This window comes from Paramisgurnus dabryanus, chromosome 19 (genome assembly GCF_030506205.2).
Source record: "Paramisgurnus dabryanus chromosome 19, PD_genome_1.1, whole genome shotgun sequence".
NCBI lineage: Eukaryota > Metazoa > Chordata > Actinopteri > Cypriniformes > Cobitidae > Paramisgurnus > Paramisgurnus dabryanus.
In genome coordinates this window covers 32,379,883-32,399,592 of record NC_133355.1, presented here as the reverse complement: position 1 = coordinate 32,399,592, position 19,710 = coordinate 32,379,883, and the positions used below count along the sequence as shown (strand labels likewise).

Genomic DNA, 19,710 nt, shown 5'->3' with positions numbered 1-19,710 from the left:
CACACAACACCGCTGTGTATGGCAATCCTGGCAGGAAAGTAATGTCAACGAGAAACCTGCAAAGGACGTCAGAGACCTCTCAGCGACGCGTCCGCCTTTGGCCTTTCCAGGTCGAAACCATGTCCGAGGGGGTCCTTGTTTGTTAACCCCTAGACGATCCCCCTACCCTTTAAGCTTTCTACCGGAGGGCTTGCTGTTTTAACAAGCGATGAGTTAATTTCAAGCAACACAATTGACTCAACCCGAAAAATGACCCAGGCTATTCGACCTACTCCCTCCTGGCCGGGAGAAGCACATCATCCTGGCCACTGGGCCTGGGTAGGTACCCTGAGGTGCCTGGAGCTATCAGACTTAAATATACAACCAGGCTAGTGATGCATGGTGTCCAATTTAGTTTACGGATGATTTATCGGAATTTTCTCCTAAAATCTAAAATCAACACTTGGAAAATGCGATAAAGACATGGCTTCTAAGATGTTACTTGACGTTACAACTTACACTAAGTATTGGGATGCCCCTTCTAATAAAGATGTTTGGGGTGACACAGTTGGCACCCCAAACAGAGCACAGCTGTCTCACAGCAAGAAGGTCCCCTGTTCAAGCCCTGGCTGGGTCAGGAGGCCTTTCTGTGTGGAGTTTACATGTTCTCCTTGAGTCAGCATGGAATTACTCTGGGCACTTCATTATTTGGTGTCCTTAAACAGTCCAGAAACAACACACACGTTGATCTATACACACACACAGAAACCGAGGGAAGGGCAATTTGACATCTCCAATTCACCTAACGTGCATTTCTGACTTTGCCAATAACCAGTTCTCACCATGAATATAGCCATAGATGCTGAACTGGTTTTAATAGTAAATTAACATATTTATCTATTCCACTTTCTCCAATCAATACAAATATAAATGCTATACCATACAGACCATGTCAAATAATTTTGTTTCCATTTATGTTGCAACAGTTTTGGAAAGGACTTTTTCTGTGCTGAAATGACTGTGGCCCTGTGAACAAATCATTGAAGGGTTTGGGTGATGAGTGTTTTGTTCAGAGCCTGTAATTCATAACAAAGGTGTTCAGCTGGGTTCAGGTCCACGATTATGCAGACCAGTCGACTTCTCTCACACCATTTCAAATATTAAGAAATAAGCATGTACTAATATCGATAAGAGCTTATTTTGACACCAGCCCAACACTAGGGCTCATTGTGGCTAAACAGAGGAGCAGGACCCAACAGGCCCATCCCCAGGAACTGCTTGAGGAAGCTGGTGACTGCGTTGTTGTCACATGTTTCCCAGTGGCATGGCAAAAAGGAAGCAAGGCTTGGCTCGTTGGTCTAGGGGTATGATTCTCGCTTTGGGTGCGAGAGGTCCGGGGTTCAAATCCCGGACGAGCCCGTATATAGCTTTGTTTCTTGATGCTGCTACACTGTGGAAAATTCATGTTAGTCTTGGCAGAACCGTTGCTGCTCCATGGCCGGTTAGCTCAGTTGGTTAGAGCGTGGTGCTAATAACGCCAAGGTCGCGGGTTCGACCCCCGTACGGGCCACGGCTTTTCTCTACATTCTATTGCAGACTGCTATATTGCTGTGATTTGTCATGAAAATTCCTGCCTGACCTGTCTTGCCGAAATAGCTCAGTTGGGAGAGCGTTAGACTGAAGATCTAAAGGTCCCTGGTTCGATCCCGGGTTTCGGCATTGCGGGCCGTTTCCTGTCAGTTTGGCTTGCTGTGGTTTTGCTGACGGTCCCTGTCCGAGTGTCCTTTTCTCTGTCACGCAGTGGGTCAGGCACTCAGGCAAAGAGTGGTTCCATGGTGTAACGGTTAGCACTCTGGACTCTGAATCCAGCGATCCGAGTTCAAATCTCGGTGGGACCTGTAACACTTTTTGGGTATCCAAGGGAACAGTGTTTCTTACCCCAAAACAATCCCCACGCCCTTTAAGCCTTTCTACCAGAGCACTCAGGATGTAGACAAAAAATTAGTTAATTCAAGCAACATTGAGCACTTTTCCAGTTCTCCCTGGCGATGGGCCAACAACGCACAAGTCGCCAAATTTCAGCAAACCTAAGGACGTTACAAGGAAGCAAATTAAACATGTACGAAAACTTAGGATAAATGAAAAATGCATTGACGTTTAGGACAAAAGAAACACGCAGCTCATGTGTACAGGCCAAAGGAAACACACAGCTCATGTGTACAATCTGACAGTGAAATGTATTTAAAAGACTTACCAGCAATGACAGGAAGACAAATGAACATTGAAAAAAATGATTCCAATTTTAAATCGCAACAAAATGCTCTAGGAATGTAAAGCTCCTGCTCCATGTTGCTTTGAGAAATAACATCCGTATAGGAGACGTTCATGTGTGTGCTCAGGTGTCATACTGAGGACCGACACTGGGACCTGTTGGCTTTTTGAGGCAAAACGTAAGAGCAGGACCCAATGTAAAGCTTCACGCTTACGGTCTGTAACATCAGTGCAATTCACAACAAACCACAATCACGTGGAGAATCCGGGCATCGATCCCGCTACCTCTCGCATGCTAAGCGAGCGCTCTACCATTTGAGCTAATTCCCCTTACCCCTGCCTCTTGACTGCTTTGGCTTGTTGAAAGGTGGCTGCGACGTTGTGGGAAAGTGTCCTGTGAGGGCGGCAGGGCTGGCACCAAACAACTGGCTCATTGGTCTAGGGGTATGATTCTCGCTTAGGGTGCGAGAGGTCCCCGGTTCAAATCCCGGACGAGCCCTCTTTAGACTGATCCCTATGAGCTTTAACACACAACACCGCTGTGTATGGCAATCCTGGCAGGAAAGTAATGTCAACGAGAAACCTGCAAAGGACATCAGAGACCTCTCAGCGACGCGTCCGCCTTTGGCCTTTCCAGGTCGAAACCATGTCCGAGGGGGTCCTTGTTTGTTAACCCCTAGACGATCCCCCTACCCTTTAAGCTTTCTACCGGAGGGCTTGCTGTTTTAACAAGCGATGAGTTAATTTCAAGCAACACAATTGACTCAACCCGAAAAATGACCCAGGCTATTCGACCTACAACCTCCTGGCCGGGAGAAGCACATCATCCTGGCCACTGGGCCTGGGTAGGTACCCTGAGGTGCCTGGAGCTATGAGAGTTAAATATACAACCAGGCTAGTGATGCATGGTGTCCAATTTAGTTACGGATGATTTATCGGAATTTTCTCCTAAAATCTAAAATCAACACTTGGAAAATGCGATAAAGACATGGCTTCTAAGATGTTACTTGACGTTACAACTTACACTAAGTATTGGGGTGCCCCTTCTAATAAAGATGTTTGGGGTGACACAGTTGGCACCCCAAACAGAGCACAGCTGTCTCACAGCAAGAAGGTCCCCTGTTCAAGCCCTGGCTGGGTCAGGAGGCCTTTCTGTGTGGAGTTTACATGTTCTCCTTGAGTCAGCATGGAATTACTCTGGGCACTGCATTATTTGGTGTCCTTAAACAGTCCAGAAACAACACACACGTTGATCTATACACACACACAGAAACCGAGGGAAGGGCAATTTGACATCTCCAATTCACCTAACGTGCATTTCTGACTTTGCCAATAACCAGTTCTCACCATGAATATAGCCATAGATGCTGAACTGGTTTTAATAGTAAATTAACATATTTATCTATTCCACTTTCTCCAATCAATACAAATATAAATGCTATACCATACAGACCATGTCAAATAATTTTTTTCCATTTATGTTGCAACAGTTTTGGAAAGGACTTTTTCTGTGCCGAAATGACTGTGGCCCTGTGAACAAATCATTGAAGGGTTTGGGTGATGAGTGTTTTGTTCAGAGCCTGTAATTCATAACAAAGGTGTTCAGCTGGGTTCAGGTCCACGATTATGCAGACCAGTCGACTTCTCTCACACCATTTCAAATATTAAGAAATAAGCATGTACTAATATCGATAAGAGCTTATTTTGACACCAGCCCAACACTAGGGCTCATTGTGGCTAAACAGAGGAGCAGGACCCAACAGGCCCATCCCCAGGAACTGCTTGAGGAAGCTGGTGACTGCGTTGTTGTCACATGTTTCCCAGTGGCATGCCAAAAAGGAAGCAAGGCTTGACTCGTTGGTCTAGGGGTATGATTCTCGCTTTGGGTGCGAGAGGTCCCGGGTTCAAATCCCGGACGAGCCCGTATATAGCTTTGTTTCTTGATGCTGCTACACTGTGGAAAATTCATGTCAGTCTTGGCAGAACCATTGGTGCTCCATGGCCGGTTAGCTCAGTTGGTTAGAGCGTGGTGCTAATAACGCCAAGGTCGCGGGTTCGACCCACGTACGGGCCATGGCTTTTCTCTACATTCTATTGCAGACTGCTATATTGCTGTGATTTGTCATGAAAATTCCTGCCTGACCAACCTGTCTTGCCGAAATAGATCAGTTGGGAGAGCGTTAGACTGAAGATCTAAAGGTCCCTGGTTCGATCCCGGGTTTCGGCATTGCGGGCCGTTTCCTGTCAGTTTGGCTTGCTGTGGTTTTACTGACGGTCCCTGTCCGAGTGTCCTTTTCTCTGTGACGCAGTGGGTCAGGCGCTCAGGCAAAGAGTGGTTCCATGGTGTAACGGTTAGCACTCTGGACTCTGAATCCAGCGATCCGAGTTCAAATCTCGGTGGGACCTGTAACACTTTTTGGGTATCCAAGGGAACAGTGTTTCTTACCCCAAAACAATCCCCACGCCCTTTAAGCCTTTCTACCAGAGCACTCAGGATGTAGACAAAAAATTAGTTAATTCAAGCACATCGATCCCGCTACCTCTCGCATGCTAAGCGAGCGCTCTACCATTTGAGCTATTTCCCCTTACCCCTGCCTCTTGACTGCTTTGGCTTGTTGAAAGGTGGCTGCGACGTTGTGGGAAAATGTTTGTGAGGGCGGCAGGGCTGGCACCAAACAAGTGGCTCGTTGGTCTAGGGGTATGATTCTCGCTTAGGGTGCGAGAGGTCCCGGGTTCAAATCCCGGACGAGCCCTCTTTAGACTGATCCCTATGAGCTTTAACACACAACACCGCTGTGTATGGCAACCCTGGCAGGAAAGTAATGTCAACGAGAAACCTGCAAAGGACGTCAGAGACCTCTCAGCGACGCGTCCGCCTTTGGCCTTTCCAGGTCGAAACCATGTCCGAGGGGGTCCTTGTTTGTTAACCCCTAGACGATCCCCCTACCCTTTAAGCTTTCTACCGGAGGGCTTGCTGTTTTAACAAGCGATGAGTTAATTTCAAGCAACACAATTGACTCAACCCGAAAAATGACCCAGGCTATTCGACCTACTCCCTCCTGGCCGGGAGAAGCACATCATCCTGGCCACTGGGCCTGGGTAGGTACCCTGAGGTGCCTGGAGCTATCAGACTTAAATATACAACCAGGCTAGTGATGCATGGTGTCCAATTTAGTTTACGGATGATTTATCGGAATTTTCTCCTAAAATCTAAAATCAACACTTGGAAAATGCGATAAAGACATGGCTTCTAAGATGTTACTTGACGTTACAACTTACACTAAGTATTGGGATGCCCCTTCTAATAAAGATGTTTGGGGTGACACAGTTGGCACCCCAAACAGAGCACAGCTGTCTCACAGCAAGAAGGTCCCCTGTTCAAGCCCTGGCTGGGTCAGGAGGCCTTTCTGTGTGGAGTTTACATGTTCTCCTTGAGTCAGCATGGAATTACTCTGGGCACTTCATTATTTGGTGTCCTTAAACAGTCCAGAAACAACACACACGTTGATCTATACACACACACAGAAACCGAGGGAAGGGCAATTTGACATCTCCAATTCACCTAACGTGCATTTCTGACTTTGCCAATAACCAGTTCTCACCATGAATATAGCCATAGATGCTGAACTGGTTTTAATAGTAAATTAACATATTTATCTATTCCACTTTCTCCAATCAATACAAATATAAATGCTATACCATACAGACCATGTCAAATAATTTTGTTTCCATTTATGTTGCAACAGTTTTGGAAAGGACTTTTTCTGTGCTGAAATGACTGTGGCCCTGTGAACAAATCATTGAAGGGTTTGGGTGATGAGTGTTTTGTTCAGAGCCTGTAATTCATAACAAAGGTGTTCAGCTGGGTTCAGGTCCACGATTATGCAGACCAGTCGACTTCTCTCACACCATTTCAAATATTAAGAAATAAGCATGTACTAATATCGATAAGAGCTTATTTTGACACCAGCCCAACACTAGGGCTCATTGTGGCTAAACAGAGGAGCAGGACCCAACAGGCCCATCCCCAGGAACTGCTTGAGGAAGCTGGTGACTGCGTTGTTGTCACATGTTTCCCAGTGGCATGGCAAAAAGGAAGCAAGGCTTGGCTCGTTGGTCTAGGGGTATGATTCTCGCTCTGGGTGCGAGAGATCCGGGGTTCAAATCCCGGACGAGCCCGTATATAGCTTTGTTTCTTGATGCTGCTACACTGTGGAAAATTCATGTTAGTCTTGGCAGAACCATTGCTGCTCCATGGCCGGTTAGCTCAGTTGGTTAGAGCGTGGTGCTAATAACGCCAAGGTCGCGGGTTCGACCCCCGTACGGGCCACGGCTTTTCTCTACATTCTATTGCAGACTGCTATATTGCTGTGATTTGTCATGAAAATTCCTGCCTGACCAACCTGTCTTGCCGAAATAGCTCAGTTGGGAGAGCGTTAGACTGAAGATCTAAAGATCCCTGGTTCAATCCCGGGTTTCGGCATTGCGGGCCGTTTCCTGTCAGTTTGGCTTGCTGTGGTTTTGCTGACGGTCCCTGTCCGAGTGTCCTTTTCTCTGTCACGCAGTGGGTCAGGCACTCAGGCAAAGAGTGGTTCCATGGTGTAACGGTTAGCACTCTGGACTCTGAATCCAGCGATCCGAGTTCAAATCTCGGTGGGACCTGTAACACTTTTTGGGTATCCAAGGGAACAGTGTTTCTTACCCCAAAACAATCCCCAAGCCCTTTAAGCCTTTCTACCAGAGCACTCAGGATGTAGACAAAAAATTAGTTAATTCAAGCAACATTGAGCACTTTTCCAGTTCTCCCTGGCGATGGGCCAACAACGCACAAGTCGCCAAATTTCAGCAAACCTAAGGACGTTACAAGGAAGCAAATTAAACATTTACGAAAACTTAGGATAAATGAAAAATGCATTGACGTTTAGGACAAAAGAAACACGCAGCTCATGTGTACAGGCCAAAGGAAACACTAAGCTCATGTGTACAATCTGACAGTGAAATGTATTTAAAAGACTTACCAGCAATGACAGGAAGACAAATGAACATTGAAAAAAATGATTCCAATTTTAAATCGCAACAAAATGCTCTAGGAATGTAAAGCTCCTGCTCCATGTTGCTTTGAGAAATAACATCCGTATAGGAGACGTTCATGTGTGTGCTCAGGTGTCATACTGAGGACCGACACTGGGACCTGTTGGCTTTTTGAGGCAAAACGTAAGAGCAGGACCCAATGTAAAGCTTCACGCTTACGGTCTGAAACATCAGTGCAATTCACAACAAACCACAACCACGTGGAGAATCCGGGCATCGATCCCGCTACCTCTCGCATGTGTAGCAAATGGCTCGGAGTCAGATTGGGGCCATTTGGCATCTGGATTTCAACAGCCCTAAAATTGTGATAATTAGATAACCCTGTCTCCTCTATCACCTATCAAGGCTGTAAAGTGGGCAACAATTAAAACAAATGCCGTCGTAAAAGGAGGTTCAAAGGAGCTCCATCCGAGCCGATCGAATGACGACCGCCAGAGACACAGCAGGGGGCACAGACTATATGTCTGTGATGAAACCACATTTAAAGATCACAATGAGCTGTTTAAATGTATATATATTTTATATCCCTTTACTGCATGATCGTGTATGTGTGATGTAACTGTGTGTTAACACTTTAGTTAGATTTTGTTCACTGTAGCATGGTTCATATCTTAGGTATGAAATTATTATTCAACGTGATCTTAAACCCATGTCTTGTCTAGTATCAAATTAATTCACTCTTTATTTCCTAATCATTTCTATGTATCATATTACCATAAGCTGCATCAATGTCATTTAATATCGATTTGAAGAGTTATGGAAACAAACTTTTATCATTTGGCATTTACGCAAATGTGATGTCTGAAAGAACAAAGGCTTGTTTCCCGCGCGATCGAACACTTCCCACATTGGTCATTTCACCTAAAATGGGCTGGGCGCGTGAAAGGTCAAAACGGCCTATCGTCCAAGCTCAGTTGCTCAGTTGCTCAGCGCTCAGCGCTCAATCGCTCAATTCGCCAGCGCAGTTTGGAAACTCGCTGAGACTCACCCAGAGTCCCTCGGATTCATCATCTTTTCTCTGAGCCCTGTCCTACTCTTCGGGACAGTAATTTCCTGGCTTGCACTTTGCACTTCGAGTTCGGACAATTTACGCGGAACACTCCACCATACGGAACAACCAAACGGACTTACGAGCACACCTGGATTCTCTCTCTCTCTCTCTGCTCGCACCCGCGCGCACCAGAAACTTCGTATTACATCACAAAGAGCCAAATGCAAGTATTAACCTTGTTCTACTCGCTGATGTTTAAGCTTTACCCCTTATGAAAATTAAGGCGACCCTTAGAGATTTTCCGATGGTTTGTGCAGATGTTTAGCAATAGTGTTTTTGCCAATCTTTTACCCTCTCTCTAGCTTTTCAGTCTTTTCTTTCTCATCTATGTTTTATGTTATTGTATATGCGTATGTTTAGTTAGTCGTTGTGTGTACTTCGTTTTGTAGTCAATAAACCGGTTTTGCATTTTCACAATTGAATTGTTTCTGTGTTCAATGCTCACGAAATTAAAGTCACTATTTCTGCCTTTTGATCCAGCTACACGCTGCGAGTAGCACTGTATATCAGTAAGAAGGTTAATTTTAAAGGCCATGAAATTAACATTTCTTAGACGTTAATATACGATTATGGATATATGTCTTCGGTGGACGAACATATTAATTAATTGTTATTATTAATTCTGCTACGCCAGGTAAAACCTGATAAACTTGTATAATTAATTACAGTTAGTTATACATAATATTCCCTTTTGAGCTAAAATCTAAGATTCCCTTGGGAATCCCCGTAGTATTACAGTCGGAGGTTTATAGTGTTTCAAATAACTTTATTCCCCTCCTCCCTCTGAATCGCTACATATTAATGGTGGAGAACGCGCGGGCAGATTTAAACATTATTTTCTGAGCAAACCAGTTACAAATCAAATGTGTTTTTGCATTGTGTGAATGAAAAAGAACTATCAGCTATAACTGATTTCGTTCTTTATTTGTATGAAGGAAAATGTATTTTCCTGTATCATTTTCAGGACGTAACAGACTCGCGCCCCTGTTATGTATAGCTAACTGCAGTCTTTAAGGTAACCGTATTAAAAACACTTTGATACGCTGCATTACTGTCTGATTCCGCCTAATAAAGAGTAGAATTCCTTTATGTAGAGCGAAGCGGTGGTCGAGTGAGAACTCCCATCTGATAAGGCCTTTTTGTTTAATCTCCAGGAAATGATTTGCAATTAGAGAAGCTGTCTATTGTATTTTTCCATTTTATTCACGTACGTGGATTTTTTTAAATTGAAAGCACCGAGGGTAAGACTTCAATTTTTTTTAAGGAGATGAAAACTTGATCAAGTATTTATAGTCACAACGTACGATAAAGCACGTTTGGACTCTTTGTTTATTGCGTGTCCCGGTAACTAAGCCAAAATTAAAATAGGCAGCGCAAACATGAGCAAATTACATCCGTCGTCTTAGCAACGGAGCGGCCGCCGATGTAATTGTTGAATAGAAGCGAATCTTTGTCAGTTTAAAGCGTACTACCTAGTTCTAACACTAGATGTCAGTCTTGAGTGTCTAACACTTCTCCTTCTCCTTTACTTTAAGCCTGACTTCCGCTTTCTTTGTTTGTTGGGCGAAATATCGCCATCTGGTGGGGAAAGTTCGTTTGGCCCTCTCATAAACTCTTTTGGGAAGTGTATGACAGGAGTCAAACTTGAAATTTTTACCTTACTTCAATAACTAGGTTATTCTACTACTTTGTAGTTTTATTTCCTACATATTGAAGGTTATGGTCTTAAATTATAAATAATAATTAATATTGCTGTGGCTTTATTAATTTATTATTTCTTTATTTTTTTTATTTTTTATTTTTTTTCATTTTTGCTGTTCTCTCTCGCTCCTTACTTTCCTGTTCTCTTTTCTATTGTAGAGATTGTATTTTAATTAAGTTTAAATTTAAATTTAATGCAGTTTGATTTATTTTAAATTTTAATTGAATCAATTCTTTACTGTGAATAGAATTCAGCCCCATAAGTCCCATTCTCAGTGAATTCATTTATGTTTTAACTGGTGCAATAGAATAAGACCCTGTGCATCTCTTTAAAGCTAACACTTGATAGATGAATCAGGACTTCGCCAGCGGTGAGTTCTACAAGAGACCGGTCCCGTTGAACTGACTCGAGTGTGTACAGTCGGGGTGCTGCGGTAGCTCCCTCCTTTAGCACCTTAGGCAGCAAGACACAGTGCGACCTCTGCCACCGGGCACTCCAATCGCTAACCGTGCCAGCTGACACACAAAGCCCTAGCGGCAGTGCCAGTTGGTGGGTGACACCTTTGAGTGCGGCCTGGCGGTGTGAAGGGCGTGACTGTTGAGCGGTCGAGGTGGGGAGGGCAGAAGGCCCGGCACTCTTGGCTGCGTGCTCAGGGAAGCGCCTTGTCTCTGTGTTCCACCCTGGGTTGTCTTAAATAGTCAACAGGTGTTAGTGTAAAAGAGATGCACTTTTCTCCCCTCTGTAGCCACTAGAGGCACCAGATCCCTCTCACGTTGGGTCTAGCCCAGCCACTCTAGCTAAGCCACTCCCCTAGCTCGCATGACTCCATAGTGCCCTCTCCCTGTAAGGCCCTGTCATCAAATCTAGGGTAGAGAACCTGCTAAGCTGAAACAGGAAACCCCTTTTCCACCTCCTATCCTCTTCATTTTCCCAGCCTTAGGACTTCGTCTGTTGGCTGTCTCAATTCTCATTTTCATTTTATTTTATTAGTATTATTTTCATTTTATTTTATTTTATTTTATTTTTTTTTATTTTTATTTTTTTTCTTTCCTCTCTTTTCCGTTCCTATTTTCATTTCCAGCAACCTATCCTCCTCATTCTTTATTTTATTTTGTTTTATTTTATTTTAATCATTATAATTAATTAATTTTAATTATTTTGATTCACTTTATTTTGGGCTGAAAGAGCAAAACTGCACAAACCATAAGGAGAATTCATTAGTAATATGCTCGATAAACCAAATGTCCAAGGCGACCTATAGGTTTTAACAAAGCGACAAATTACTAAACTTTTTCCTTTTTTTTTTCCCCCCACACTGATTATCTGTGCCGCTGGAGAAAGGCCCTGATAATAAGCTCATAGCCCACACATATATATATATATATATATATATACACCTTTTTTATTGCCGTAGCTCGTTGAACTGTGCGGACTCGCATTGGCTCTTTGTGTTTTCTCTTCTATCAGTGTGTCAACATGTCCAGATCACCAAGCCCTGTCAACCACTGGGACCAGCTAGAGGCCTGGCTCAGCGCTGTGACATCTGAACTCCTGCCCAACCTCACCAATGAACTGCAACACTTGGAAAGAGAGCAACTCGACGGCACCCTGAACAAGTTCATAGCCCTCGACCCAACGAGGAGCTACAGTCACAAGGATATAGCCAAGATCACAGGTGCCATCGCTCACAACCTCATCATCCAGCGTAAACTGGGCGAAAGGAACATCGCCCAACTGGAACAGGATGCAGCAGCTCTACAGCTCCAAGCGGCAGAGGCACGGAGGAATCAGGAGGACGCGCAGAATCGTCTAGATCAGCTGACACAGGGATTAGAGGATCAACACCCATCGACGGAGGAGGAACACTGGAGGCTAAAGGACGAGATTGGACAACTCCAAGAGGCCTTGTCAAAACTCCGCACAGACACAGAGCACAAGGAGCAACAGGAAAAGACAGCCAGAGAAGAGCTGTCCGGAAAGCTCCAGCAGGCTGAACATCTTCTGGTGAGAGCAAAGGCAGAACTGAAGGAACGTGATGCCAAGCTGAAGGCCTGTGAGAATCACCTGCGAGCGTCTCGAGATGAAGGTCGAGCTCTGGCTCAGCAACGAGACCAGGCTAGGGACGACCTTGACTCTGCCCAAAGAGAACTCATTTATGCATATAAACTGCAAGCTGAACAAGTAAGGGAAAAAGCAACCTTTCCCCTTCATTCAACCAGTGAGCCTGCACCCCCCCACCAAAGCTTTTCTGTTGAAAAGGGGGGCGGGAGCCCACTGTTAAAGACATCAGCCAGCATCCCAGAACCTCTCACTACCACAGAGGGGTGGGAACAAACAAATTTCCCGAGGTCACCTGCAGACATGCCCGGCGTGGCACCCAAAGACCTCGACAAGCTGGCTAGAAATATCCCAACATTTACCCCAGACCCTGCAGGTGGCCATGATATCCACTCTTACCTGCAGGACATTGACTTTTATTTGCAAACACTGCCAAATGTAACCACAAGAGACAAACTGTATCTGCTACGGGTTACTTCCAGTCGTGAGATGAGGAGTTTCCTTGACCGGCAGCCAGAAAACGTCAAGATGGATTACAAGCAGCTGCAAAAGGCTTTAATAGAAGAGTTTTCGGATCCAGAGTCAGAACATGGACTAGTTACAGCAATGGACCTCAAACAGAGCAGAAACGAAACTCCACAGGCCTACTACAACAGACTCAGGCGAGCTTACTTTGGCTCACGGAATGAGCCAGGAATGGAGGAGGACTTTAACTTCAGGACCCTTTTCCTGCGAAATCTTCATTTCACAGTAAGCCAACACTTAGGGGTTATGGCCTGCCCTCGCACGATGACAACCAGGCAGTTGCGGGACTTGGCCCATAAAGCTTATGGTAAACAAAGAGCGGCCTCTGAAAAGACTTTTAAAAACCCTGTCATTCTTCCTGTCTCTGAACTGTACCCTGAACTACCACTGGAGGGCGCACGACCGCGCCACAGTGAAAGACCTTTCAACAGAGGGTCAAGAGACTTTACAGCCAGCCAGGAATGGTACGGCCATGAAGGGGCTCATCCCAAGCACCAAATGGGACGCGCCGAGAGGTCATGGAGCCGGCCAAACTTATCAGACAACCAGAAGGGTGGCGGCTCGTGGGAACCTGGCCGACGACCTAGAGGTAACCGTCCTGCACCTGGCAGATCAAAAACGGGTAACAGTCCAATCAGTCAACAGAGAGATCAGTCTCGATACACACAGAGCAAGGCTAAGTCTGAACTACCCCAGAAACAGAGTGACACAGACACGTCTGAATCAGCAGAGATTCTGAGAATATTGAAGGAGTTAATCCAAAAGAGGCCCCACAAGCAGGACCACGAAGACAAACCCGACTCCTTATTCATTTCACAAACCAAAGACTTTGGCGTACAAACAATATCTCAGACACCAACCAGCCAAAGCCTGCAAGTACCAGAGAGTGCTGTGTTAACTGTCTCCTTCCCTACAGAGTCACAGGAAACCAGTTTTAACTGTCTTCCCGTTAATACAACAGCCCCAGTACCAAGCCTCCTGGGAAACCTGATCGAAAGAGGAGAAGCAAAAAAACTATATCTATCCATCACCTTGGAAAATGAGGTCGAACTAGAAGCCCTCGTCGACACCGGAGCTGACCTAACGCTGATGTCATCCCAGCTTTTCACCAGACTCCAGAACAGAGCTAAGGCCCAAAATTTGACCCTTAAACCCCAAAGGTGTATGCTGAATGTGCAGTCTTACAGCCAGACTGAAGTTCAACTGCAACAGGTGATTCACATCCACCTGACGATCGGTCCTATGAGCATCATACACCCTGTGTACATCTCACCAATGGACTCATACCCTCTCCTCATTGGCAAAGACCTGCTAGACCGCTTTGAACCCTTAATGGACTTTAAACAGTTAAAAATTTGGGCTCAAGTGCGAGAACCTTTACCCTTTAAATCAGCCAGATCATCTGAGGTAAACTGCCAGGTCACACAGGTCATGGACGACCCCCCAGCTAGCCGCGGGAACTTCGTCTCAGACCTAAACTCCAAAAGTTCACTGCTCTGCACTCTGCATCCAGCCAAAGACTCAGAGCCATACCCAGGACTTGACGCACAAGTTCAACAGAATTTAAAAGATGCAGAGGCCATGCAGGATGATCATCAGAAACTACAAGTCTTTAACATCGCTACCCAAGCTATGTTAAACCACCTCTCAGACCCCTCCACCTACCCTATCACAAACTCTGACATGTCTGCTGCTCCAACCCGCAAACGTCTCAACGATGTCAGGCACCTGCTGCGCATACAACACAACATCCTCTGGTATGTCCCTGATGAACGCACTACACCTGCGCTTGTGGTTCCTCAGGCCCATAGGGGGGTCCTACTGATGCATGCGCATGACACAGCATGTGCTGGACACCATCGCACAAAAGCCACGTATGAAACACTGAAACAGGTGGCATACTGGCCTGAAATGCAGCAGGATGTAGCACAATACATCAAGGGATGTCTGGTTTGCTGCCAGTTCCATCGGGCTAACCCAAACCAATGGGCACCACTGCAAAAAAGAGGTGTCAACTTCCCATTGTCAGACCTCCAGATAGACTGGGTTGGACCATTACCCAGGTCAACGAGGGGCAACGAACACTTTCTCAGGGTCATCTGCCAATTCACAAAGTTGGTAGAATGCTTTCCAGCACCCAATGACACCACCCAGACCACAGCATACACCACTCACCAGTATCTGGATGAACTTCATCTGGGAACGACCTTCACTTTTCAAACGACCAAGATCTGGTACTACAGTTTCGCCCCGCCAATTCAGACAGCTCACCAGCAGCTGTCAAAGAAATTTCTGCCACACTGGACAGGACCTCATGAGATGGTGGACAAACTCTCTCCCGTTGCATACCGGATCAAGATGGGCAGGAGTCAGAAGGAACCAATTTTCAGATGGGTCCACCGGAACCAAGTCAAGAGACACTCAACATTTTGGCATGACAGTAGAGGGGGGACTAGCACTAACCAGGCCAAACTCCCTCCACACTGCCTCCTCACTAGAACTCTGCCACCTAGGGAACAGCCGCTAATGAAAAGAAAGAGAGCTGTCCTGACCAAACAAGAACCTGTAGCGCTCACCTATTGTTATTTCTCTCTCTCTCTCTCTGTCACCAGGATGCTGCTGTGGATCACGGTCCTGTACATCAGCCTACAGGGGGGGTGGTCGCAACCTGAAATCGTGTCGCCGGGTCCAGCCTCAGGCATCGTCCTAAAAGAGCAACCCGGACTCCTGATCACGAACTGCAGAACACATAGCCAAAAAGTCTATGTCCGACTCAACCCCCGTGATGTCTACAGAGCACACTACACAGCATCAGCACCAGAAACCAGTTGGGCAGGAGAACGATGGGCGCAGAACGCTATGTTTCACGCAGAGGCCGACATCAAACACATGCTGTACCAACTTCAGAAGATGACTGTCACACAAGCAGATCTCAGCGGACAAACTAAGCGCCCCAAGCGGTTCCTGGGGGCCCTACTCGGAGCCGCCGCAGCAGTCGGAACTTTGTTCAACATTGGAGTCACCAGTGTCAATGCAGTCAGCATAGCCACGGTGAGACGACATGTGAATGAGATCCAGGAGGAAATACCTCAACTGAGAGAACAACTGACAGCTCAGAGCAAATCACTGCAAACCATGGGAAAATCCTTAAAAGATACTGTCGTAATTCTCAACACACACAGTGTCGCACTGAAACAAACAGTGAACTCTTTGAAACAGATTTTCTCAGTACTGCAGGTGGATCATGCCTATTCTCAACTGGTCACAGCTCTGATGTCAGACATGCTGCGCGAGGTGAGCTCCTCTGTGGACAGTCTAGCCATGGGTAGAATTCCACCCTACCTGGTACCCCTAAGCCTGGTACAGACCATTTTATCCTCTGCCACTGCAGGGCCAACAAACACTCTGCAGGCGCATCTGGCCTACTCCCTAGGTAGCGCAATTCCCTTAAGCATAGCCCCTGAACAAGGCGAACTTGCTTTTCTGATAAACCTGCCAATCATTGAGTCACACAACATCTACAGACTCAAAGACATTGTCAATGTTGGCTTCTGGCAGGGAAACACCCACATCAGAATACGCACCCCCGACGTTGTGGCTTACCATGACAGCAATGAACAGCTGTACCTTGCACCAAACCTGCGCATGTGCAGCCTCACTAAAGACATTCATTATCTCTGCCCCAGCAAACCTTTCCTTCGGGACAACACTGACGGCATCTGTGGGCTGCGGCCCATGAAGATTGACTCTCGTTGTCCTGCCTCAGCTAAACCACGAGCCGAGGTCACTAACACCCAAGCAGAAATCGTAGGTGACCGATGGCTGGTCAACACCCCAGCCAGCACAGCCATTTTGACCTACGACCAACACGACACAGCCACCCGCATCAGTCTACCAAACCAGACGATGTGGATTCAAGTTCCAAAGGATGCGATTCTTCACATCGATGAACTCGCACTCTATCACCTTCCCAGTGAGGAGTACCACACCGAACTGGAAATTTCAACTTTCTTCAGGGACCACAACTTCACTTTAGACCCTGAACTGGAGATGAGGATTGCAGAAGGGGGGACCCAACTAATTGATGTCACGCCCATCGACACTGCCCTCCAGACACTTGCTCGGATGCCAGCTATGCACAGCCTCCCTGTTGTCCGAGCCTGGACCGCCGCTGACACGGTACTGTGCCTCTCCACAGGAGTAGGATATGCCCTTACTCTTGGCCTCGCTTTCATCCTGTACCGAAGAGTCAGCGGGATGCAGGAAACAGTGAACAAGTGCACAGCTGCCCTCCCTCGAGCCTTCAAGCGGAACCGTGGGAAGCAAGACACACAAGCCGAGCAAGAGCCCAACCTCATCGAAATCACCCCTCTGCAGGCACGCAGAAGCGCTGCAGAAAATTAAGATACACCTGCCATCCAGACCAAATGACCTGTCCAACCATCGCCTATTGACCCATCGCCCACCAAAGTCTCTCAAGACCCTGGTGGCCATGAAGGGGGGATATGTAGCAAATGGCTCGGAGTCAGATTGGGGCCATTTGGCATCTGGATTTCAACAGCCCTAAAATTGTGATAATTAGATAACCCTGTCTCCTCTATCACCTATCAAGGCTGTAAAGTGGGCAACAATTAAAACAAATGCCGTCGTAAAAGGAGGTTCAAAGGAGCTCCATCCGAGCCGATCGAATGACGACCGCCAGAGACACAGCAGGGGGCACAGACTATATGTCTGTGATGAAACCACATTTAAAGATCACAATGAGCTGTTTAAATGTATATATATTTTATATCCCTTTACTGCATGATCGTGTATGTGTGATGTAACTGTGTGTTAACACTTTAGTTAGATTTTGTTCACTGTAGCATGGTTCATATCTTAGGTATGAAATTATTATTCAACGTGATCTTAAACCCATGTCTTGTCTAGTATCAAATTAATTCACTCTTTATTTCCTAATCATTTCTATGTATCATATTACCATAAGCCGCATCAATGTCATTTAATATCGATTTGAAGAGTTATGGAAACAAACTTTTATCATTTGGCATTTACGCAAATGTGATGTCTGAAAGAACAAAGGCTTGTTTCCCGCGCGATCGAACACTTCCCACATTGGTCATTTCACCTAAAATGGGCTGGGCGCGTGAAAGGTCAAAACGGCCTATCGTCCAAGCTCAGTTGCTCAGTTGCTCAGCGCTCAATCGCTCAATTCGCCAGCGCAGTTTGGAAACTCGCTGAGACTCACCCAGAGTCCCTCGGATTCATCATCTTTTCTCTGAGCCCTGTCCTACTCTTCGGGACAGTAATTTCCTGGCTTGCACTTTGCACTTCGAGTTCGGACAATTTACGCGGAACACTCCGCCATACGGAACAACCAAACGGACTTACGAGCACACCTGGATTCTCTCTCTCTCTCTCTGCTCGCACCCGCGCGCACCAGAAACTTCGTATTACATCACAAAGAGCCAAATGCAAGTATTAACCTTGTTCTACTCGCTGATGTTTAAGCTTTACCCCTTATGAAAATTAAGGCGACCCTTAGAGATTTTCCGATGGTTTGTGCAGATGTTTAGCAATAGTGTTTTTGCCAATCTTTTACCCTCTCTCTAGCTTTTCAGTCTTTTCTTTCTCATCTATGTTTTATGTTATTGTATATGCGTATGTTTAGTTAGTCGTTGTGTGTACTTCGTTTTGTAGTCAATAAACCGGTTTTGCATTTTCACAATTGAATTGTTTCTGTGTTCAATGCTCACGAAATTAAAGTCACTATTTCTGCCTTTTGATCCAGCTACACGCTGCGAGTAGCACTGTATATCAGTAAGAAGGTTAATTTTAAAGGCCATGAAATTAACATTTCTTAGACGTTAATATACGATTATGGATATATGTCTTCGGTGGACGAACATATTAATTAATTGTTATTATTAATTCTGCTACGCCAGGTAAAACCTGATAAACTTGTATAATTAATTACAGTTAGTTATACATAATATTCCCTTTTGAGCTAAAATCTAAGATTCCCTTGGGAATCCCCGTAGTATTACAGTCGGAGGTTTATAGTGTTTCAAATAACTTTATTCCCCTCCTCCCTCTGAATCGCTACACATGCTAAACGAGCGCTCTACCATTTGAGCTAATTCCCCTTACCCCTGCCTCTTGACTGCTTTGGCTTGTTGAAAGGTGGCTGCGACGTTGTGGGAAAGTGTCCTGTGAGGGCGGCAGGGCTGGCACCAAACAAGTGGCTCGTTGGTCTAGGGGTATGATTCTCGCTTAGGGTGCGAGAGGTCTCCGGTTCAAATCCCGGACGAGCCCTCTTTAGACTGATCCCTATGAGCTTTAACACACAACACCGCTGTGTATGGCAATCCTGGCAGGAAAGTAATGTCAACGAGAAACCTGCAAAGGACGTCAGAGACCTCTCAGCGACGCATCCGCCTTTGGCCTTTCCAGGTCGAAACCATGTCCGAGGGGGTCCTTGTTTGTTAACCCCTAGACGATCCCCCTACCCTTTAAGCTTTCTACCGGAGGGCTTGCTGTTTTAACAAGCGATGAGTTAATTTCAAGCAACACAATTGACTCAACCCGAAAAATGACCCAGGCTATTCGACCTACTCCCTCCTGGCCGGGAGAAGCACATCATCCTGGCCACTGGGCCTGGGTAGGTACCCTGAGGTGCCTGGAGCTATGAGACTTAAATATACAACCAGGCTAGTGATGCATGGTGTCCAATTTAGTTTATGGATGATTTATCGGAATTTTCTCCTAAAATCTAAAATCAACACTTGGAAAATGCGATAAAGACATGGCTTCTAAGATGTTACTTGACGTTACAACTTACACTAAGTATTGGGATGCCCCTTCTAATAAAGATGTTTGGGGTGACACAGTTGGCACCCCAAACAGAGCACAGCTGTCTCACAGCAAGAAGGTCCCCTGTTCAAGCCCTGGATGGGTCAGGAGGCCTTTCTGTGTGGAGTTTACATGTTCTCCTTGAGTCAGCATGGAATTACTCTGGGCACTGCATTATTTG

General features: G+C 45.9%; 1 protein-coding gene and 12 non-coding genes across 13 annotated transcripts in view; all 13 read left to right on the top strand.

Annotated features, from left to right (window-relative positions):
• LOC135735099 (CMP-N-acetylneuraminate-beta-galactosamide-alpha-2,3-sialyltransferase 1-like) overlaps nucleotides 1–19,710 on the top strand; it is a 473,227-nt gene that overhangs the window by 302,686 nt on the left and 150,831 nt on the right. The gene's annotated exons all lie outside the window — the stretch shown is intronic.
• Nucleotides 1,327–1,398, top strand: trnap-ugg (transfer RNA proline (anticodon UGG)). The gene has a single exon. It is a non-coding gene; the product is annotated as a tRNA-Pro (tRNA).
• trnai-aau (transfer RNA isoleucine (anticodon AAU)) lies at nucleotides 1,476–1,549 on the top strand. The gene has a single exon. It is a non-coding gene; the product is annotated as a tRNA-Ile (tRNA).
• On the top strand, nucleotides 1,626–1,698 carry trnaf-gaa (transfer RNA phenylalanine (anticodon GAA)). The gene has a single exon. It is a non-coding gene; the product is annotated as a tRNA-Phe (tRNA).
• Nucleotides 1,806–1,877, top strand: trnaq-cug (transfer RNA glutamine (anticodon CUG)). The gene has a single exon. It is a non-coding gene; the product is annotated as a tRNA-Gln (tRNA).
• trnap-ugg (transfer RNA proline (anticodon UGG)) lies at nucleotides 4,102–4,174 on the top strand. The gene has a single exon. It is a non-coding gene; the product is annotated as a tRNA-Pro (tRNA).
• trnai-aau (transfer RNA isoleucine (anticodon AAU)) lies at nucleotides 4,251–4,324 on the top strand. Its single transcript has one exon. It is a non-coding gene; the product is annotated as a tRNA-Ile (tRNA).
• Nucleotides 4,405–4,477, top strand: trnaf-gaa (transfer RNA phenylalanine (anticodon GAA)). Its single transcript has one exon. It is a non-coding gene; the product is annotated as a tRNA-Phe (tRNA).
• trnaq-cug (transfer RNA glutamine (anticodon CUG)) lies at nucleotides 4,585–4,656 on the top strand. Its single transcript has one exon. It is a non-coding gene; the product is annotated as a tRNA-Gln (tRNA).
• trnap-agg (transfer RNA proline (anticodon AGG)) lies at nucleotides 4,932–5,003 on the top strand. The gene has a single exon. It is a non-coding gene; the product is annotated as a tRNA-Pro (tRNA).
• On the top strand, nucleotides 6,507–6,580 carry trnai-aau (transfer RNA isoleucine (anticodon AAU)). The gene has a single exon. It is a non-coding gene; the product is annotated as a tRNA-Ile (tRNA).
• Nucleotides 6,661–6,733, top strand: trnaf-gaa (transfer RNA phenylalanine (anticodon GAA)). Its single transcript has one exon. It is a non-coding gene; the product is annotated as a tRNA-Phe (tRNA).
• On the top strand, nucleotides 6,841–6,912 carry trnaq-cug (transfer RNA glutamine (anticodon CUG)). Its single transcript has one exon. It is a non-coding gene; the product is annotated as a tRNA-Gln (tRNA).